Source organism: Topomyia yanbarensis, chromosome 3 (genome assembly GCF_030247195.1).
Source record: "Topomyia yanbarensis strain Yona2022 chromosome 3, ASM3024719v1, whole genome shotgun sequence".
NCBI classification, from domain to species: domain Eukaryota; kingdom Metazoa; phylum Arthropoda; class Insecta; order Diptera; family Culicidae; genus Topomyia; species Topomyia yanbarensis.
In genome coordinates, this window is record NC_080672.1 from 49,870,469 (window position 1) to 49,892,233 (window position 21,765).

Genomic DNA, 21,765 nt, shown 5'->3' on the forward strand with positions numbered 1-21,765 from the left:
TTTTTTCATTCTATTTTATACAGCAAAACTCTCTGAAAATGAATACTTCTGCACAAAAAATATAAATTGAAAAAATGTTGTGTCATTTTTCACAAAAACAAAGATTGAGGTTAATAATTTAAATTCCATATAAACTTTTGAAAAGGGCTAATACTATTTGTAAACAAACTTTTGTTTTGATTATTTTTCTTACCTCGTTATAATTACAGCAGCGAAAACATTTGAAATGGCTACTATAAAGGGCAAAGATGCTGATTAAAATCTATTTTACGAAATTCAGCATTGCAGCGGAATAGTGAGCGAAATAAGTTTATTTACAAGAATCTCTTTAGCCCTTTTGAAGAATTAATATTGAATTGAATTGAACCCATTTTTTAATTTGTTATATTTTGTTAAAAAAACCTATACAGAAATGATGTATGTAATGTAATGTAATGAAATTTTATTACAAAATATGATTCTAAGTATCATTTCCATTCAAAATACTTTTTCCAAAATGCGATAATTGTCGAGATATTTGGTTTTTTCCATCAACAAAAACATTTAATTCGTGAAATAATGCCCCTTTTAAAAGTTTTTCGAGTTTTCGTATCATAAAGTGTCAACAATCTAATGATTATCGTTTTAAAAATGTAAAAGAAACTGCTTCAGTGTATTTGGATCATGGAGAAGTTTTCAATGAAAATTTTTTCCCATTTTGACATATTTTTATAATTCATACTATTTGCAGTCAAAAATACAATTTTATTTTTTAATAGGATTCTAAACGCCAATCGCCAATTTTAAATCAAATATGAGCAAAAATTTTCTAAAATGTAATAATTCTCTCGCGATTTTAGATTTTGTCTTAACGACACAATTATTTTGTTTTATTATGACCTTTTCATAAGTTATTCGATTTTCTCCTCCAAAAATAATAGGTTTTTCAAAGGGCCCATAAATTTTGCTGGCAGGGCTGTAGAGAGAAATTCCGGGCCCGGAGGGTCCAGCTTTAGGGCCTCTTCCATCATTGTAGATTTTTCGAACACATAAACTGTTAAGCTCGAAATCTGATGGAAAATGTAACTATCAGCTATTTATTTCATAGAAAACTATAGTAGAATACACTTAGTGCTGTTAATTTCAATGACTTTTTTCATTACAAAGATTGGTACGGAAAATACTAAATATTTTTTTTACATTTATTTTCCGTGTGTGGCTATCACCGACACCGAGAGGTGACTCCAAAACCAGATATCGGTTCATTTACACCGGGACCAACGACTCTACTTCGCTTGCGAATAAAGGCGACACAGAGTTTCCACCTCAGAACGTACCTCAACGGGATTGGGATTGAAGCCAGATCCACTTGACTGAGCGGTTACGCTTACCACTCAACCACCGGCGTCGTCTATGATCAAATTTTGTCAATCAACAATGATTTTTGTTTCATAAGTTCAAATAGCTTAAAATACAGAAAAATATTCAGCTAAGCTTTCGGTTGAGCATCCTTTAGTGAATGCCATCAAATTCTGTACAGCCACCTCGTCCACTTTGTTCACCACAGACAGTTTACTTTGACAGTTTTGAGTCTTCTTCAGGTTCCGCTTGACGATGGACCAATATCCCTCGGCCGAGTTCTAGTGTGTTGGGATTGGTCCATGGGCGTCACCAGAACCTTGTAGGCGTTATACCACTACATGTCCTTTTTCTATAATGGCAGTAGGCCAAGTTAACGTGAAATAGTCATTTTGCGTCATGAAAGGTAGCAGGCGTTTTTTTCATGCACTTTTTCCATTTCCTTGTTGACGGGCTCGGTCGCAATGAAAATGTCGGTATTGCATGGATTTTTTCGAATCTTTGTCTGGTTCACACTAGAATTCATTAAAGAAGCTACACATTCAGTCAAGTCGGTGCGCTACTTCATTGCCAGTCTCTTAAAATACAACTACTCATTTGTTCGGTAGTGTTGCTGACTTTTTTTGACCGATTCAGGTGATTTTCACGAGTTCTTCATTTACATATTTGGTACAATATAATTGAACTCATAATTGAAATTTTCCACGAATTGCAAAAATAGTAGCAGAATGGAAATGTTATAAAATTAAATAAAAACAAAAAGAACATTCAATGGAGATAGAATTTAAAGAGAGAAAAATAAAAAAGGAACAAACGAGGAATAGATCAAATGAAACAAAAGAAAAAGCTACAAAATGACATTAAAATGATGAAAAAAGATTAAAAATGTGCAAATACTCAAAACCTGCCAATATCAAAAAAAGAAAAAAAAAATATCAAAAACGGAGAAACAACGGAAAAAGGATAAAATTAAGACAACGGAAAAATTATAAAACATTGCATGTATGAAAACAATTCAAAGAAATAGCAAAATAAAACCGATTGCACATTTAAAACAATTAAATTAAACAAAGGAAATGAAAAAGAAAATTAGACAAACATTGAAGAAATGGAAAAATATTGCAAAATGGGTAAAATAGTGAAAAACGGGTAAATAACGAAATTAAAACTAAAACATCACGAATATAGAAAACAGTAAAAATGGCAAAAAAAATGAATACAACAAACATATAAAACAAGACTACAATAAACAAATATTGAAATGAACAAAATGAATCTACTGAGATAGACGTACAAATAACAATTATACAAAATATTTGAAATATAAAAATTAGTAACACATAAAAAATGAAAAGCATGAAAACAAGAAAATAAGAAAATGTTAAAAATGTTTCAAAGCAGAAGAAACTTTATGTACAAGAATGGAGAAAAAAAAATAACAATGAAAAATCCAAAAAAAAATAGGAAACATGAACGAGTGGGAAAAGTCCAAAAACAGACAATAGTGAAATCATAGAACACATGTAAAATCAAAATGGTTTAAATGGGTAAAACTTAAAATCCTAGAAAAATGGAAAAACAGGAATATTATCATGAAGAAAAACAAGAGAATATTTAAAAAATAAATGGGTTGAAAAATAAATAAATCTTTATGAAGTAAAAGCGGAAAAATAAAATTTGATGAAATGAAAAACCGAAAACATGCACAAAATGCAAAAAGATCAAAATAGGAGAAATATTCACGTGAAAAAAAGCAACGAAATAAAATACATCGAATTCAAAGTTGTTTAAATGGGTAAAAAATAAAATAGGGGAGCCCGGGGCTAGTTGGCGGTTGAAGTAAGTTGACGGATTCCCCTTTTCTCCGTTTCTATTAGACATAAAGCGCTGCCTCTCGTTGTGAAGCTCAAGTAATGTGAAACGCATTATTCAATGTGTTTTTGTTGTAAAACATTTTGTTTTGTAGAAGCTGTAGACGTGTGTTTTTGAGTATACTTTGTAAATTTTCTTAATTTTAAACATGTTGTGTTATTTAAGGTGGTTTTCAATATATTCCCCGAATGATTATATTTTTCGATAGTGCATGAAAAGAGCTTTCAGTATCCCTATAGATATTCCAACTATCCATACAGAAAAGTAATTTTTTAAATACTTTTTTATAAAAAGTGCGGTTGGGGTAAGTTGGTGGTGACGCACACGGGGCAAGTGTGCGGTACTATTTACAGTGCAAAAATAGTCATCAAATATTTTCATATCTGGAATTCACTCTTAAGTAAGAGAAACTTTTTTTTGTGTCTCTCGTCAATGCAGGGGACAATTATTTCGGCCAATTGCGTCGAAGTCAAAATGACGGGGTTTTGAGACTGAAATATAATGAAAAGTGTCGAATAATATACATTTTTATTGAAAAGACAATCGGTACATTTCATAAGGACTACTGATGTAATCGAATTTCCATTGGATTGCTTATTTTTTAGCATTCCGCCATCTTACCCCACACATACCGCCAACTTACTCCGGGGCTGGGGTAAGTTGGCGGCTTTTCCGTGTCACATATTTTTGTCTCTAGAAATAAAGACAACGTATGAAACATTTTCATAAAATTCAGAGATGTTGCCAACAGTCTGCCCTTTCATGCAACGTATTCTATTTTGCAAGATCTACCAAAATTAAAGCGGTGAAAAATGAAACCTGAAAACAACTAGCCCCGGTCTCCCCTACTAAAGGTAATGAGGAGTTCCACGAAGATCCGTCCGAAAATAATTAAAATCCTGATCGACCATCTTGGATTCTTATGAAACTTTACACATTTCTTCGGCATGGAAGATTAAACATTTTCCACAAACAGTAAAATTATTTTCAGATTAATTTTTTAAAAGGGCGTAAACAATTCTACGTGCATTGATTTCAATTTTTTTTGTTCGATTACTGTATTTTAAACAGCAAAACTTTATGAGGACGAGTTTGAGAGAATGGATATTTATGTGCAAAAAAATATACACTGAAAAAAATGTTGTGTCATTTTTCACAAAAATAAAAATTTGTGTTAAAAATTTAAATTGTAAAAAAACCTTTTTTTTCTATTTTTTTTTTATATTTTGTGAATAATAACCTCAAGAAAAAAGAAATATTTTGAAAGTAATTGTATGATAGGGAACTTATCGGTAAAAAGTTTTTCTAACAATAACTTAAATTAAATTTAAATTTTTAAATTTCATGCTAATTGACATACAAAACTGGAATTTTATTACAGAATATAATTCTAACTTTCATTTTAAATCAAAATGTATTTAACAAAAATCTTCCGATATGCGATAGTTTTCGAGATATTTGGAATTTTGTTCCAACAAAAACAGTTAATTCGTGTGGTTATGCTATTTTTAAAAGTTATTCGTGTTTCCCAATTATAAAATGTCAAAAATCTAATGTTTATCGTTTTAAAGACTTAAAAGAAACTTTCAGTGTATTTGGGTCATGGAGAAGCTTTTAATAAAAAAGAATTCCTAACTTTTGACATATTTTTAAAATTCTTACTATTTGCAGTCAAAAATACAATTTTCTTTTTGAATATGATTATAATCGTTATTTTAAATCAAAATGCTAATAACAAAAATCTGAAATGTAGTAGTTCTCGAGATATTTGAAATTTTGCTTTAACAACACAATTCTTTTATTTATTACGACCTTTTCAGAAGTTATTCGCGTTTCTCCATCAACAATAAGATTTTCAAAAGGCCCATAACATTTCCTGTAATTTACTCTTTGACATCAAGGTGATATTTTAAACCATTTGAAAGCTATATAAAAACAATTAAAATAGGGAAAATGTACTTTTGCATATAAAATATTTAAAATAATCCATAAAGAATTGTAAAACGATCCATAAAAAAGTTGTCCATGTTCCATAAAACAAAACTGAAAATCCATAAAACAGTGTGAATGACCCATAAAAAAGGGTGATTTGATCCATAGATTATGTAAAATTGAACCATAAAATGGTCGCAAAAGAGCACTAAAATAGTAATAAAAGAGCAATTAAAATCAACTAATGCCCCATAAAAATATTGGAAATGTTCCATAAAATGATACATTTTGCGCCATAAATTAACTGACATTGATCCATAGAATATTAACAATGTACATTAAAACACGTCGATATGTTCCATAATATCGATTAAAATGTTCCACAGTATTACAAAATGGAGCAATAAAATGTTAGAAAAAGTTCCATAAATTTGATGAAAATGTTTGCTAAATAATTTTTCTTGGTCCATAGAAGATGTACAAATGAACATTAGAAATGATTCATATATCGACGTTAAATTATGGCTCATGGATATTTACAAAACGATCCGTAAGAAAAGAAAATGTAAAACGATCCATTAATATGTGCTTATGAACTAGAAAAAATAAATTTAATGAATTCATGCGAAATTTTATGGTAAACTAAAAACGAAAAAATAAGTTGTGCTTAACAATTCTCATAACAGTGCCAGTGTTTTAACAAGTGAGCTTATACTGGGAGCTAGTGTGATGCGGCTTGGCCGCATATCCGAGGCCAAGGATCCGAAGCGGCGCAAAGCCGCTGAGGATCCGTTGGACGAGGCATCGATTAACCCGTAGCTGAAATTGCAAGCAAACCTGTGGTCCTCTCGTTTGCCCGGTTTACTTAAACATAGGGGCTATAGATAGTTAAAAGCCGACTGAGCGGCAGCGAAGTCGGACAGTGCACTAGAAAGCGATGTGGCGTAGCCACATTAGTCAGTGTTCGTGTATAAAGTGTTCGTTTTCGCTTCAGATAGTATTTGCGACTCATGCCAGCCTGTATCAGTGGTCTAATAACTCTCAGCGCTCTAATATCATAAATACCCTGACGTTTAAAGAGTTGCCATAATGATTTCAGCTTAGCTACGGTCAGTTAGCTGACTAGTGGGATACGGAAGCTGAAGTTTAACTATAATGTATGCGTTGTTTGTTGTACTTTGACATTACAACCAAATGTAATAAACTTTATTATTAGTTCGAATAGCAACAATTTCGCATGAATTCATTAAATTTAATTTTTCTGGCCCATAAGCACATATTAATGGATCGTTTTACATTTTCTTTTCCTATGGATCGTTTTGTAAATATCCATGAACCATAATTTAACGTTCGATATATGAATCATTTCTAATGTTCATTTTTACATCTTCTATCGACCAAGAAAAATTATTTTGCAAACATTTTTATCAAATTTATGGAACTTTTTGTGACATTTTATTGCTCCATTTTGTAATACCGTGGAACATTTTAATCGATATTATGGAACATATCGACGTGTTTTAATGTACATTGTTAATATTCTATGGATCAATGTCAGTAAATTTATTGCGCAAAATGTATCATTTTATGGAACATTTCCAATATTTTTATGGGGCATTAGTTGATTTTAATTGCTCTTTTATTACTATTTTAGTGCTCTTTTACGACCATTTTATGGTTCAATTTTACATAATCTATGGATCAAATCACCCCTTTTTATGGATCATTCACACTGTTTTATGGATTTTCAGTTTTGTTTTATGGAACATGGACAACTTTTTTATGGATCGTTTTTCAATTTTTATGGATCATTTTTGTTGTTTTAGCGGCGCAAACTTAGGGCTGCCATTAAAATACTATTCAACCATAGGGTCTTATGATTAAACTAAATAGTTCGATCATATTTTGGTTGTTTTCCTATAGCTTTCTAATGGTTTATAATATCACCTTGATGTCAAAGAAAAAGTTGCAGAAAATGTTATGGTCCTTTTGAAAAACTTATTATTTTTGATGGAGAAACGCGAATAACTGCTGAAAAAGTCGTAAGAAAACAAAAGAATTGTGTTGTTAAAACGAAATTTGAAAAATCTCGAGAACTACTACATTTCAGAAAAATTTTGTTATTAGCATTTTGATTTAAAATAACGTTTAAAATCATATTCAAAAAGGAAATTGTATTTTTAACATCAAATAGTATGAATTATAAAAATATGTCAAAAGTTGTTGTTAGGAATTTTTTTATTGATTTTTATTGAAAGCTTCTCCATGATCCAAATACACTGAAAAAATTTAATCAGTGTAGAGTGTAGATAATCAAGCCAATCAAAACGTTCGATTTTTTCGGATATAGCTGACGCAATTCAATCCCCACTTTCGAAAATTTATAGGGGCATTAAATGTTCCTTCAATGAGATTGTCAAAATCTCACTTTTTAGTGAACAAGTGAGCGTAGAAATTAAACGTGGCCGGTGGCGTAGCCCTCTTTAGAATTTCATCTTAAAAGCATGCTTCAGTTTTCCCCCGTATGATTTTTATGCGAGATATGTCGACAGTTCATGCGGAGTCTCTCCACAGAATGAAAACTTTTCGTATTTCTCTGCTCATTTTCCACTCCGTGCCTTGTTTCTGCAATGTGTAACTCTAGGGCCACATTATTTGCAACGACGACAGCTCATGCCCCGCGGTATAAAATAGCGAATAGTACCCGAGTCCCATTCAAAAGATCAAAGTTTGGAAGAACAAATCCGGCGAAAGGCTGGAAATGAAACTGATGGAAATTAAGCCGTTTTCTCAAACTCCTCGATTTTTGCTGAACACAATTTCTTGGGTCCACTGACTGAAGCGAAGAGTTCTGAAAAAATCAACCCTGTATTTCGCAAGTATGGCCCCTCTCGGAGACCACACCATTAATCTCTACTTCCCGAGCGGGTACGTAGACAAAACACTTCTTCGTACACGCCCAAATGTTGTTTAGCTAGATCATGTGATACATCGTTGACGTTAAATGGCTTGTCTTTGGTCCGGAAGTAAACCATCCACAGGCCGGATGTGATAGATGGATTTGGTTTGTATTGAAAAGGATGTAATCCTGGAAGGCCGTCAAAGATATCTTCCCATTATCATTACTGTCAGGCGGGCTTCAGTACCAACCAAATGGCTATTCTATCGTAGAGGATGGAAAATTAATGCAACGAAATTTAAAAGAATGGAGTAATTGGTACTTAGCTTAGTAGTATCAGTGATCGCTGAGCCGTTACAGCCCAGGTGTTTCCAGATGACCACCAGCTATTATCAGGAAATTTTCAATTTAATTTACCAACTCCATGTCTGAACTTTCGTCAGTACGGGTAGGAATCACTCCGAATCTTAGTACCCACTCGGGAAAAAGTGTTCCGCCGGCCCTGGTGATAGGGCCGGTTTTATGAATATAACCTGACTGCACATGAGTCCGATTACGGTGAATTCACAATATATGCATAAATGAGACTTTTGTTGATGCAAAGTGTAATGAAGATTTAAAATTAAGCTGTTTGAGTTGTACAACAAAATTTTAAGAAGCAGAAAAATTGTCATTCTAAACACCATAGCTCCCAGTAGATATATGCGAAGTCAAATTTTTCCACAAATTCAACCACTTGACGTGCTTCTTCCAACGAATCTTGTCATATTTCAAAGAAACCGGTTGATGTCATATTAACCGTCTTCTTATGCTTCCAGCGACATACGACAAGAATGCATGAGAAAAGCATAATAACACCATTAGATGGACAAAGGCAGGTGTTACCTGTAGAACTGGTTCTTCGTGCCTATTGCGTGGATTAAAACTGCCTTTCTCTTTGAAATCTAGTCCCCTTTCTCCGCACATCATTAATAACGCCCTCTATGCTGAAATTGACAAGTTTTTGCTGCTTCTTTTTTAACACCCGGCCAAAAGACCGTAGCTCCCTTGTACGGCGGTGGCACTCTCCCGACTATCCATGTCTATTAATTTTATTGGATTTAGCCTAGGCTTAGCGTCCATAATAAGCGAAACAGCTGCCACTCAAACAAAAAAAAAACGAATCCGTGCGGAATGATCAGTTCTCCTGCGACTTGCCTTACGCAAATCATGAACCGAAGCGGCGGAGGGTTTTTGTCGCCAAACCAGACCAACACCCGTATAGGTACTTGTTGTGGGGGAGGGGGCGAAAGCAAGTGTTGACTCGTTTACTACCGGGATGATTTATATGCTTACAAAAACTTTACCCAGTAGGTATCGTTTGCCCTCGGATCCAATAGGCAAAAGTGTTAATTCAAAACTGGAATCCGGCAAGTCTTACGCATATTTGCCGCGAAGAAAACGCCCACCTAAACCGGCAAATGATATGAACGGCAGCTGGAATTTAACAGCGCGGTGGCAAGTAAATATTTTGACGGATGGTGGGTGTTTCAAGATTTAACTGATTTTCCAATAAAGCCAAACCAAATTACTGTTTCGCTGGCCGCCGATGACTGGCCGGGACTGACTGACTGACAGACGGTGCCATTCTCGCAAAGCTAAAAACACAGATCCAAGCGGACAGATGGTCGCACGTCAAGTGCCTTTGAAAGATGAATCGATTGGAATTGTTGAAAGTGACGCCTTCGGGCGGATGATTGGTGCTTTGATAAATGTTGGTGTGATTGCTGTCTGGTTTTTAGATAAGATGCGAGGGAAATTAGTTGTTGCAAGCCTTTTTATGGTGAGGTGTTAATCTTGCCGGATGGAATTTAAACTATGTTTGTTTTGAAAATGGTCCAAGTTAGATTCATGATTAAGCATCCAAAGAGTTTGAAGACAAAGACAGAATGGATAGCTATTTTATTAGACATGTTCATCAATCTCTAACCAATTGGAACATCATCCATCAGATCACAGGAGTGCTTGGTACACCTTCATCCAATTGGATACCGTTCAATGGTTTCAATCATTGGACCAAATGAGATCTGGGTTGGTGTGTGATGGAAATGAACAATGCCGTCCCTTGAGCTTCCTACCCGTTCTGATCCGGTTCGTAATTACATCCAATATAGATGCACTTCGATCTTTCACCAAACACTTGACACATAAACATACCATCGCTTTCGTTCACTCGACAACAAGATTCAAGCTGATAAGACACTTCAGATTCATCCTGCCCCCGGAAAGACGCTACCTACCGATATGTATTTGCTAACTCGGAGGAGAATTAACTTTCGCAATACGACTGAACCGTACAGGAACAATTCTACCACCCTATTTTTGCTCAGGAAACAATCAAGAAGCCCTCGAGCGCTTCTCAACGGGAAAAGCTCCTTGTCATGACGGAGTGGAACTGAACACACATACCTGAGGGCGATTGATTAAGACCTACGCCGGGCGAAGAAAGTCATGGCAAGTATGCATGTATGCATCTTCCCTACCAGGATGCCACTTTCCCCAAGATGTTTCATCAATTTGACTCGTGCTTTCCCGGGGGCAGTTTGCAGCTTGGAAAACTATCGCCACAACTAACTCGCATGGTACAAGTTGATTCCGTAATTCCGACGCACTCACCAGCGGCGCCAGCAAGTAGGTGGGAGTGCTTGCCACGGGTAACCCGGACAAAGTTATCGCTGGAGGACTTCGATTTCAGCTCTAATTACTTCATCAGAGTACCTACTTGCACGTGTAGTTACCCGGGCGTTGGCGGCAACGGCAGCGGCGACGGCTCCGTAGCTAAACAGGTATGGCCTGGAACCTGAGAGTACCGGATTGCAAAAGGATATAAGCGAAGCCATCAGGTGTGAAGTGGAAAAAGTTTTATCCGGCTTGGCTCTCGGTAAAGTCCTTACACCATTTCGTTCCGACGTCGTTGTTGTGGGGAAAGTTTACCGAAGCACGTAGCCGTGGCGTGAACAAATTATTAAACAAGACTTTCGCAGTACATTACGTAGACGTGTACTGAGCCAATTCCATGTTAATCACACATTTGAAAATGTATTGAAACTTGTTTAACTTATCCATCATTTTAATCAACGACAGTAAATAAACAAAACTAGTTTTAACAGTTCAACCAAAACGGGTGGTGCTGAAACTTTTCAAATAGGTATGATATTGGGCTTATTATGGTATCAAGCCACTTTGTGACCATCACGTACCAAGGTTTGCGGTTAAATTTTTATCCATGATACGCCCGTAGTTATAGTTAAATGTGATTTCATCAAATGTTACAGGTAATGCAGTGGTTGTTACCTGAACATTTTTAGTTTTTGTTATGATCCTTGTTCATAATTTGGAAATACACAGTCGATAGTTAAACGATGCTCATGATTGCAGGAGCTTATTCGCAATTGTTGTGATTTCTCATCACGTTGCTGTAATATTTTATTAATGAGTTTACTATCGGATTCTTCTGTCAGAGTTGCGTGATTTATGTTTATGATTGCAGGATCTTTGTTGCGATTTTCGTATGTTTTATTTCCGTTATCGTGATATTTTAGCCATGAGTAGAGTGATTCATGTTCATAATTTCAGGATCTTAGTCACGATTTTCGATGCTTTGATCACGAGTAATGTGATTTATATTCATAATTTCAGGATCTTAGTCACGATTTACGTAGTTTCTATTCACGTTATCGTCACTCACGATTTGATTAATGTATGTTCATGACTACAGGAACTTAGTCACCGTTTTCGTAGTTTATTTGCACATTATCTTGATATGGTGCAAAGATTCTTTAATGCGACCTAACAACTTTCGCCAATTAGTGTAGCAACAATCAGATGGTTTTGAATGCATCCAAGTGCTCTATTATATTGCATCCAAATGCTTCATTAAGAATTTAAGTGTAGTGTAGTTCTTAACTATAAGCTAACATTAAGAGACTATGTTTTACACATCTCACCGAAAGCTTCTAGAACTTTTTATCTTTCAAACAACCAAAAATTTCAGAGATGAACACTGTTTAAAATTTCTCTATTGTTCTCTAGAAGGCTCCATATTAGAATATGAGTTGGTGGTCTGGGCACCACTCTAGCAAAACAATATCAGCCGAATCGAAGCTGTTCAACGTAAGTTCTTATGATTTTATTTGGGTCAGCTTTCCTTGAACGACCACTGTCGGCTCCATGGGGAGGCACGAGGGGGCACAGGACCGCCCTGTGTGTATACAATCCTTTCGTTAATGCTTGTTTTTGCAAATTATTATGAAGAGTCAAGTTGTTCATTCAGTCCAATGTTTCCGATTAAACAGTATGATTGATGAACTAAACAGATAGGAATAGTCTTTAGTGGCTTCCTTGAGGAACATAATTTATATTTATAATTATATACACTGAAAACCATTCGATGAAGAAAATAACAAAACAAATTCTTGTTTTCCTAATTAGTTGATTTTAACAGAAAAATGAAAAACGTAACTAAATGTTCTCTTAATTTTGCGAGATTCTCAAATAATAGTTATTGAAAATTATTATTGATTTTGATTCAAGACGCACATCATACGAAATGACAGCAAAGTAGCCAAGATGCACACCTTACTGGAATACATCAAGGTAGCGAGAGTATATTCATACACGCTGGGCATAACGGTTATGCAGGTAGGTACTTGTCTCAGCTTGGAAAGCTTGTTTTAGCCCGGACGCAACTACCTGAACCAGTACACAAAAATCAGAAATTCAACTGACCTCATTTTGGTTTTGCCTAGTTTTTCTTTAAAAATATTTCAATACAGGAATGATTTTGATTGACATTTTTTCAATACATGTATACTGAAAGTTGAAAGTATTGTCGAAGATTGTCAAAATCATTCTATTTCGGATTTAGTCGATTATATAGTAAAATTTCAATTATTAACAAATGTAATATGTAATATGCAATACGATAATTATTTTTCATCTTTTGAGATTCCAAACTAGATCTGGAATAAGTATGAAGTTTTTTTGTAGTGCTGGCTGACTAAATAGAAAAGAAATAAAAATTATTCCTTTCATCTAAAATTGAAATCATCAATCAATTACCAACAATCCTTAAATAGCTTTGGTTATTTCGTCGCACTTAAGAGTGCAGTTTATAAAAAGATAACATTATGAGAAACATAACTCTATATTATATTTACGTGTGGATTACTGGCATACGGAGTATTTCAACAATTTAATTCCATACCTTCATCCGTCGGTCGGTGAAACAAAACGTTTGAAATATCGTATGTTGTATTTTACGATGAAGCAGTTTAATTCAACAATGAGATTAGTTGAATTCCAATCGTTTGTGTCTTGGCTGAAAAGATAGTGTAACGGCATATGCAATTGTATTTGAACTAAAACAAGCGTTACAAGCTGAGACAAGCTTTTCAAGCTTTAGCTCAGGTAGGCTTTTTAAGTTTTGTGCTAGGCTGAAACGTTCATGTCCAGACTGAAACTGACAGCTTCAAACCAACAACGTTGGATTATTGTTTTCAACAAAAATTTAGTTCGCCCAAATATTAACTAGACGAAACCAAAAACTCAACTAATTTTTTAGTTGAAATTGTGATGAATCGGTTTTCCGTGTATGATTGGCCAAGTTCTCAAATTTTCACGCATGTCAGGAAACCCGTTTCAAAAATTCGAAATTCTATTTTCCAAATCGTGCATCAAATACATTTTGCCAAGAAGGCGTTTCCCTTTACTATCCGGCTAGGCCCGCTTATGTGCATGATAAGTGTAAATCGATTAGATATTATCGACAGCTCCGCACTACTTCAACAGTTGAGCTTAACCAATTATCGTCGTGTTTACCGATCCCATTCCTTCTTTCGATTTCATGCTGCTAGAACAAATTGTGGCCATAACTAACTTATAGCATATTTAATGAACTGCAACTCTTTCAATCCCAACATTTTTCTAGCCATATGGGGTTTCAAAATTATTTTTTCTTAGCGCAGCTGCGATCAGAAAACACGAAAAACCTATTTTAATCAAGCTAAAAGCTTCTCGCGCAGTGCCGAAAGGTGCCTCATTTTCACCTTCCAATGCCCAATACAATGATCCTATCATATTTGCAATGGGCCAATTACATGGGAAAAATAATCAAAACTAAATTCATAGTTTTCAGCAGTTTTCAAAAAGACTTAATGACAGCAAATATATACTACAATTTCATTTTTTGGCGTCGAATGAAACTCTGCCTGGCAGCACTGGTTCAGCGGAATCCAATCACACTATTTGCAAAACCTACAGTACCTACTACGAATAATACTTATAACTACTATAGTACTCAAATGAAACATAATGGGCCTAGTTATTAGCCTTACTTGTTTTTGTGAGAAAATCTTGCCGAAATCAGAAGTTATACCTGTTCAAAAACGTCGTTGATTATAAACAACATGGGAATGAAGGAGTTAAACAACCTTCGATTTTAGTTTGTCCCGAGCCACGATAAAAAAGTTATTTGATGTCACATTCACAGTCATATTCGTTCCCAAAATTTATATATTATGTAGTACGTAGTAGATTAAGCACGTTTTTCTTATTGTGTTTTTCTTAGTCGTAGTTAATAGGTATTAAACTCATTTGAAAGATATTTATATTTATATTCTATGTATTGCGAAGTTATTAGTTTTTAGCATTGGAGTTAGAATATTGCCTGTTTAAAATGGAGAACAAATAAACAAATAAACAAATAAACAAATAAACAAATAGGGAAATAAACAAATAACCAAATAAACAAATAGGCAAATAAACGAATAAACAAATAAACAAATAAACAAATAAACAAATAAACAAATAAACAAATAAACAAATAAACAAATAAACAAATGAACAAATAAACAAATAAACAAATAAACAAATAAACAAATAAACAAATAAACAAATAAACAAATAAACAAATAAACAAATTAACAAATTAACAAATAAACAAATAAACAAATAAACAAATAAACAAAAAAATAAAGTAAATAAGGCCTTCAAACACGTTTCTTGCCAGTTTTAAAGTAGTGCATGAGCATAATCATAAGCATGATGACCGTACAATTCGTAGATGCTACTCCGTAATTGACTAGAACAAGCGAAATTGCACAGAGAATCAACGAATGGGGCCTGGGAGTAGCTATCCATTCTCAATGTGCATGTTTCGAGAGTTCTATACTTTTAAATGCCAATAAGGGCGCCGGCCACGTCCCACAATGTCGCCTAGCCGGACAAAATATCAAATTTTTTTTTAGATTTTGCATGATTTAGCATTTTTCTCGGTTTGTAAACAGTAGAGTCTTCTCAAAATATTAAGTCAAGAGAACAAAAGATAGATTTTTCACAGAACTTCAAAGGTGAAAGAGATAATCTATTCTGGAAAAAACTGTATTCAAACGTATGTTATATAAATGAATATATCTTCTTAGTTAAGAATCCGATTAGGGTCGAACTGATTTCATTTGAAAGGTTATTCGCTGGATGTCTACTTGCCATTAGACTTAGTCGATATAAGTTTTTCTTCTCGCTTAAATATGGAGAAAATAATAAATCGTGCATTAAATTAAAATTATAGTGTTCAAAGTGGCTGTACTTTTTTTGAAACAGTTCGGAAAGATAAGATCGCATATAGTTAATTACACTTGAAAGTTCGTGTACTTTTCGAAATTGAATGTCTTGTCCCGAAGTTTGAAAAAAGGTGATTTTTCAAGATATGTCTGAACGCACGGTAGTGTTTGATTACCCAGGGTTCGTAATATAATTTAGAAATGACTCTCAGCATTATCGACAATTGAAAAAATGTGTACTCAGCAAAAAAATTTTTAACGCCAATTTTTTTTTAATGAATTTTCAGATATAGTGCACTTTATACTCGTAAATGTTGAATTTTCGAACCACCCTAAGAGCCAAAATTTCGAGGAAATTTTTTTAAAGCATCAAATATTAGTTCAGCGCCACAAAACTAACGCGGTTTTGTCCGACTTTTGTATGCAAGGTGATCACTGTGCGTCCTTACAGTCATCGGGGAAGGAAAGGAATGTTAGTGTAACAAACGTTGTTATGGAGACCGTATATACTCCTGCATCTCCACGTTTGTCACGGGAAGGAGTTTTTGCTAGTAGGATGGGGTAAATAGTTACAAAAATCTCGATTCACCTTGACAAGTGATACGATCTATGCAACCCTGAGAAGTATTATCATGTGTTCTTTGCTCTGGGCAGCCGGCTGCCGAGAATTTATGATAGATTTATCGTTTGTCGAATTAGTTTTTAAATGCTCGGTTTGTAAAAAAGCAACTTCAGCTACGGATTGCCAACAGTTGGGAGTTTTGCTTGTGTTTAATTGTATCAAACGGTATGTTTTATTATTCCTTCTTTCTTTATTCCAGCGAAACTCGACATTTTAAAAACAATGCAATATCATGAAAAGCGATTTCCTTTAGCGTCTGGAGAAATTTGTCGAAATAGATATCGTAATGCCTATGTAATTGAAGGTTTTGTGGTATGGGTATTATTTATCGTGCTTTATGCATTGGTATTTTAAATAAAACGATAATTATGTATTGGTTTATTTCTTCGCGAACAAATGAATAAAGGGTTGTTTGTATTCACGCGCGTTTTTAAGCTAACTAAAGCGTATTTTAAACGGCATAAAATAAGCACTACCGAAATACCTGAAACGACTAGCTTTTTATGTCGAATATACAACCGACGACACTAATTACTAGAACTAGTAATTGGCTTCTGATTCTTCTCGCGAACTGCCAATACTCAACCCTCATACATGATTCAACAGTCATCAATTCACTCAGACAAGACCATGTGGTCGGTGTTAGGTCAGACCGGACTAAGTGACAGTGCATTGATTTCGAGAAAAACGCGTTTAAAGTTTGAATCGCAGCATCCTTTACATTATAATTGGAAAATAATTTTTTACCATAATTCTTGTTTATTGTTTCATATTTCAAATCTGGTAAAAGTGGAATGTAGATGAAGAAATTCTTTATCCAGTGCTATCATTAACTCATTTTTTTATGTTTTGCGACTTGGTCCGGTCTGACTTAACACCGACCATGTGTATTCCCCACGCACATTAAATGCACAGTTTCTTAGTTGGTCAAATAAACACCAAACAAACAAAATGTCAGCTCGATTAGCATCAACCGGCGGAGACGTGTTCCTTTATAATGCCATCAAATCAAAGAATATTTAAAATTACAGAGTGTACCCCATTAGGCATTAATACGTTAAGCATACGGACGTTTAGCGTACGTACGTTAGGCATAATGGACGTTGGGCAAAAAGACGTTTGGCATATTGGACGTTAGGCATAATATACGTTAGGCATAATGGACGTTTGGCATAATGGACTATAGGCAAAAAGGGGTCATACACAAATGACGTAGCATTTTGGGAGGTAGGGGGGGTATATGAAATTTGTGACAAAGTGTGACGAGGAGGAGGGTAGGGTCAGAAGTAGTACGACGTAGTATTAGGTTTAAATTTTTTGACGGGCATCAAAACTTATTGATTAGAGAAAACAATTTAATGTTCCTCCATTCATAAGAGAAATAAATTAAAATTTGTACGAGTAAATTGTCACGCGGTTTTTCATGTGGTAAGTTTTTCGATTCGCGGAATTGCAAGTTCGCAGAAAAGACGAATAGATATTGTATGGGGATTTAACTTGCTACATTAGATAGCTAATCTTTCTAACTAGTAGACTTAGTATGGTAGCTGAATTAACTTTTCTTTTCGGATTCAACCTAATAATACTTAGTACTTTAGATGAACATATGCTTCATAGTATCATTGGCAAGTACAGGATTGTGAACTGAAAGAACTTCTCTTCATGCTCCATGATAAAACTTTCAACACTATATTTTTCCTGAACTGGGCTTATTTTGTACGCAATTTGCTGTTATGATGAAATTGTTGTTATTATAAAAGCCGCCAATTTTTTGTAAGGACATGTATTTAAAAGAATTGTAGGGGAATGTGTTCGGTTTGTCGGCACACTTTTGTTTTTGGCTCACAACATTACTCCAATTGAACAATATATGAGAATAAGCATACCAATGGAAAGCTAGAGGCCTTAGCTAATAACTTATGAGAGAAATTATTGGTCTGTCAACTTGAAAAAAATTATTAACAATTTAATAAAATAATAATTTTTTACCATTTTGAAAAATGTGGTCTGTTGTCGGCACCCTAAGAAAATTATGAATGATAATCATCAAGATTCAAAGGGAAAAGGAAAATTATATGTGTATGTGTGTATGTGAAAAACTAATGCGAATATTACGCACTACTCACTGACGGATCGCATTCACTACAATTGAGTTAGTTGCAGGCAGTCCATTTATACCAAAGCTTTAGACAGATCAGATAGAGGTCAACCAAAGTGGGAGGTGGCTACGGGTTAAACCCTCTCCCCACCCCCCACACCAAATCGTCTGGTCGTGACAATCTGGTATATACAGTACTACCTAGCGGTGTAAACGCGACCAAGTGGGTTTTCTTCATGTAAATGTAAAACGCTAAACCGGAAATCGCCTTCCTGGTTTTCAGAATGATGCCAAAGATCGATCTCTGGTATCTATTCGTAAAACCCGTTCCAAAATACCCATATTGATTAGGTTATTGAGAGCATTTAAGCATAAGCATAAGCATAAGCATAAGAGATCGCCCGTGGTTGCTACTCCGTTATTAACCAGAACCAATTGAGATTGCAAAATGTTCATTGGAACAACATGCTTGGGAATAGCACGATGAGCCACATTGTGCAATCTATATTGCTCCCTGCATGCTGATTAATACCGACGCCGGCCACGTCCGAATGCAGATCTTCTGGGGAAGGAAGGAATGTTATTCCGATACATGTTGCTTCTAGAGACCGAGGAATCCTCTGCATCTCCACATGTATCACGGGAAGGGGAGATTTGTTAGTAAGTGTGCCAGTAGCATTATCATGTAAAAATTGTTGTGGGCAGCCGGCTACCGAGAATTTGGGAGATTTATCATTTGTTGCATTAACGCGATTGGTTAAATATGCAAATTAAGCTCCGGATAGCCGTCTATGAGGAGTATTGCAGTATATTTCAATAAATCGATATCGTTCAATTTTTCATCACGCCGCGAATGTTTTGCGTATTCTGCCGTGTCTGTGTAAAGTTTTCCCGGTGAACGTTTGAATAAAATTCCGAATCTTAGGTATTTGTGAGCGATTCCCTTTTTCTCGTGTCAGGTACTATTCTTATAGATCGTTGGAATCGCATACGTATAGCGGTTTCGTAGTATGAGTAAATTTTACTAATCTACAATTGCAAAAATAGAATACAAAATGCAAAAAAAGGATTGCCCATTGTAAACAATCGTATCCGCGCGCGATTTGTTTATTGTTATGCTAACTACTGGTTATACTAAGTAACACTCAGAGCAATAAGATGTTTAGTTATGATTTTCTGTTTTTTAAACTCTGGATAGCCGGCCATCGAGAGTCTACTTTTTCCCTAAGCTACAACAATTTGAACTCCAAACAGTACGAGTCGTTTGTCGCACCAGCAATGATGTACGGTACACGAGTTGCCGTGCTGACTAAGTATAGTCGTCATTCAATTCGAGGATATGAAAGGCAAATAGTTCGCGAGATGTCTGATCTATGTCAACACAGTGATAGTTCTGCGCTTTCAAAATCTATTGATTTTCTCCTTCAAAAGCGTCGGATCACAAAAAAGATTCGAATGTACCAAATGCGCAGGTGGGGACATGTGAGGCGTAGCGAACAGTCACATCCAATACGCATTGCTGCCCGTTTAAGACAAAGTCGTCTTCGTCGTTACCGCCCGAGCCACACTTGGTGGGATAGCATTCTTCAGAATATGAAACGTTATGGAGATCTGTCCTATAATGAATGGAAAGTGTTAGCAGAGGATAGAGTATGATTTCACCAAAAGCTTTTACAAATCTACGACAAGGAAGAGTCCGAATGTAGTGATAGGGGTAAGAGTAGTTTTTTTTCCAAAACTCTAAATAACCAAACCAACAGGACTTACAATAATTGCACTTTACTTCTTACAGAAACCGACAGCGACGTTTGACCACAGCCAAACAGCACCGTGATGAAACACTCACACCATAGATAACTGTGCAATACAATCCTCGAACTGATACGAGCGAGCTCTTTAGATACATCGAAACGAGAATCACAATAAACAGCTGTCTCTGTCAGTCAACGATGAAGCCACGCACCAGAATTCATGAGTGGGTCCGTCTCCGCGAAGCCATGTGTCACTCCACCATCCACAACTCGACACCCTGTATGGTAGAACAGAACACAATTCTTCTAAAACGAAATAAACACTTGCGATAAATCTGCATTCTGCATCCTGTCCGCACCCGAAATCGTATGTCATCCGAACTCCGTATCATGAAAGGGCTCGCTCCTAATTCCGTATAAAACATGAAGCAACCTCGGACACAGCACCACATTTCGTCTGCACCGATCGAACATAATGCAGTCTTGACGGATGCCCTCTGATCCAGGAGCAAACTTTTCACATCTTCACGATATGACGACTATCAATTCAAAGAACACTATAGCCATTCGATTAGGTTATTGAGAGCATTTGCCACAAAAATGGAGTGCCGACAACCGATTTTAGTAACCTTTTTGAAAACTGATCAAACAAAATTTTGTAGCGAACATTTCGGTGCCATTCAATGTTGAATCACAAAATAGAATAAATTCACATCGTAAATATTAAATGCGTATACTTTTTCGATCGATTTACTTCTTTCTACAAAACTAAGTAAATCATCAAAGGGAAACTTTTAAGTAGAGTTTCACTTGCTCAAGAACTATATTGGTTGTAGAACAGAACATTCGAGTCTGTTTGCTTCAGCAATCGGCACAAAAATATCGTGTTAATATAACACACAAACAATATTTATCAGAATGTCAATGTCTGGTTTCTGTCAAAAGCTACATAGGGGTGCCGACAACCAACCAGTGCCGGCAACCGACCACTTTCCCCTATATATAATTTTTTTCATCGCCAACCTCCTTTTGGGGGGGGGGGGAGGGGGTGTTGCGAAATGCTACGTTATTTACGAGGGGGAGTTTAGAATTTTGTGACAAAATGCTACGAGGGGGAGGGAGGGGTTGAAAATCGCTGAAAATAAGCTACGTCATTTGTATACGTCCCCAAATTATCAAGTTGAAGTATCCTTTACGAAAATAACTTTTTGGTGGTGACAGCCCCTGGTGGTAAGAACGCGAAAGTTTGAATTTTTTTATGTTGTAGAATTACTCTGGAAGCTGATATAACTCGATCAACATTTTATTCTATTGAAAATACCACAAAAAAAGCTGATTTAAATAAAAAATGGAGAACGAATGCACATTGAATTAAAGAATTTATTTAAACAGATTGCGCGTCTCTAAAATAGGCTTAATACTCTTGTTTAATATCGCTCTATTTTGTATTAAGGCATGAATAACGTATATCAACCTCTTCATGCCCATACTTTTTGTAATCAACAACGTGTTTATACTGCTAAAACTTTTGATTTAGGCTGAATTCACTCAAAATAGGTAAGTTATTAACTGGTATTGTTAGAACTTAGAACTAAAGTTATTGTTATTAGTGTGATATAACTCTGCGGGACCAGTACTACCAGAGTACAGTTAGC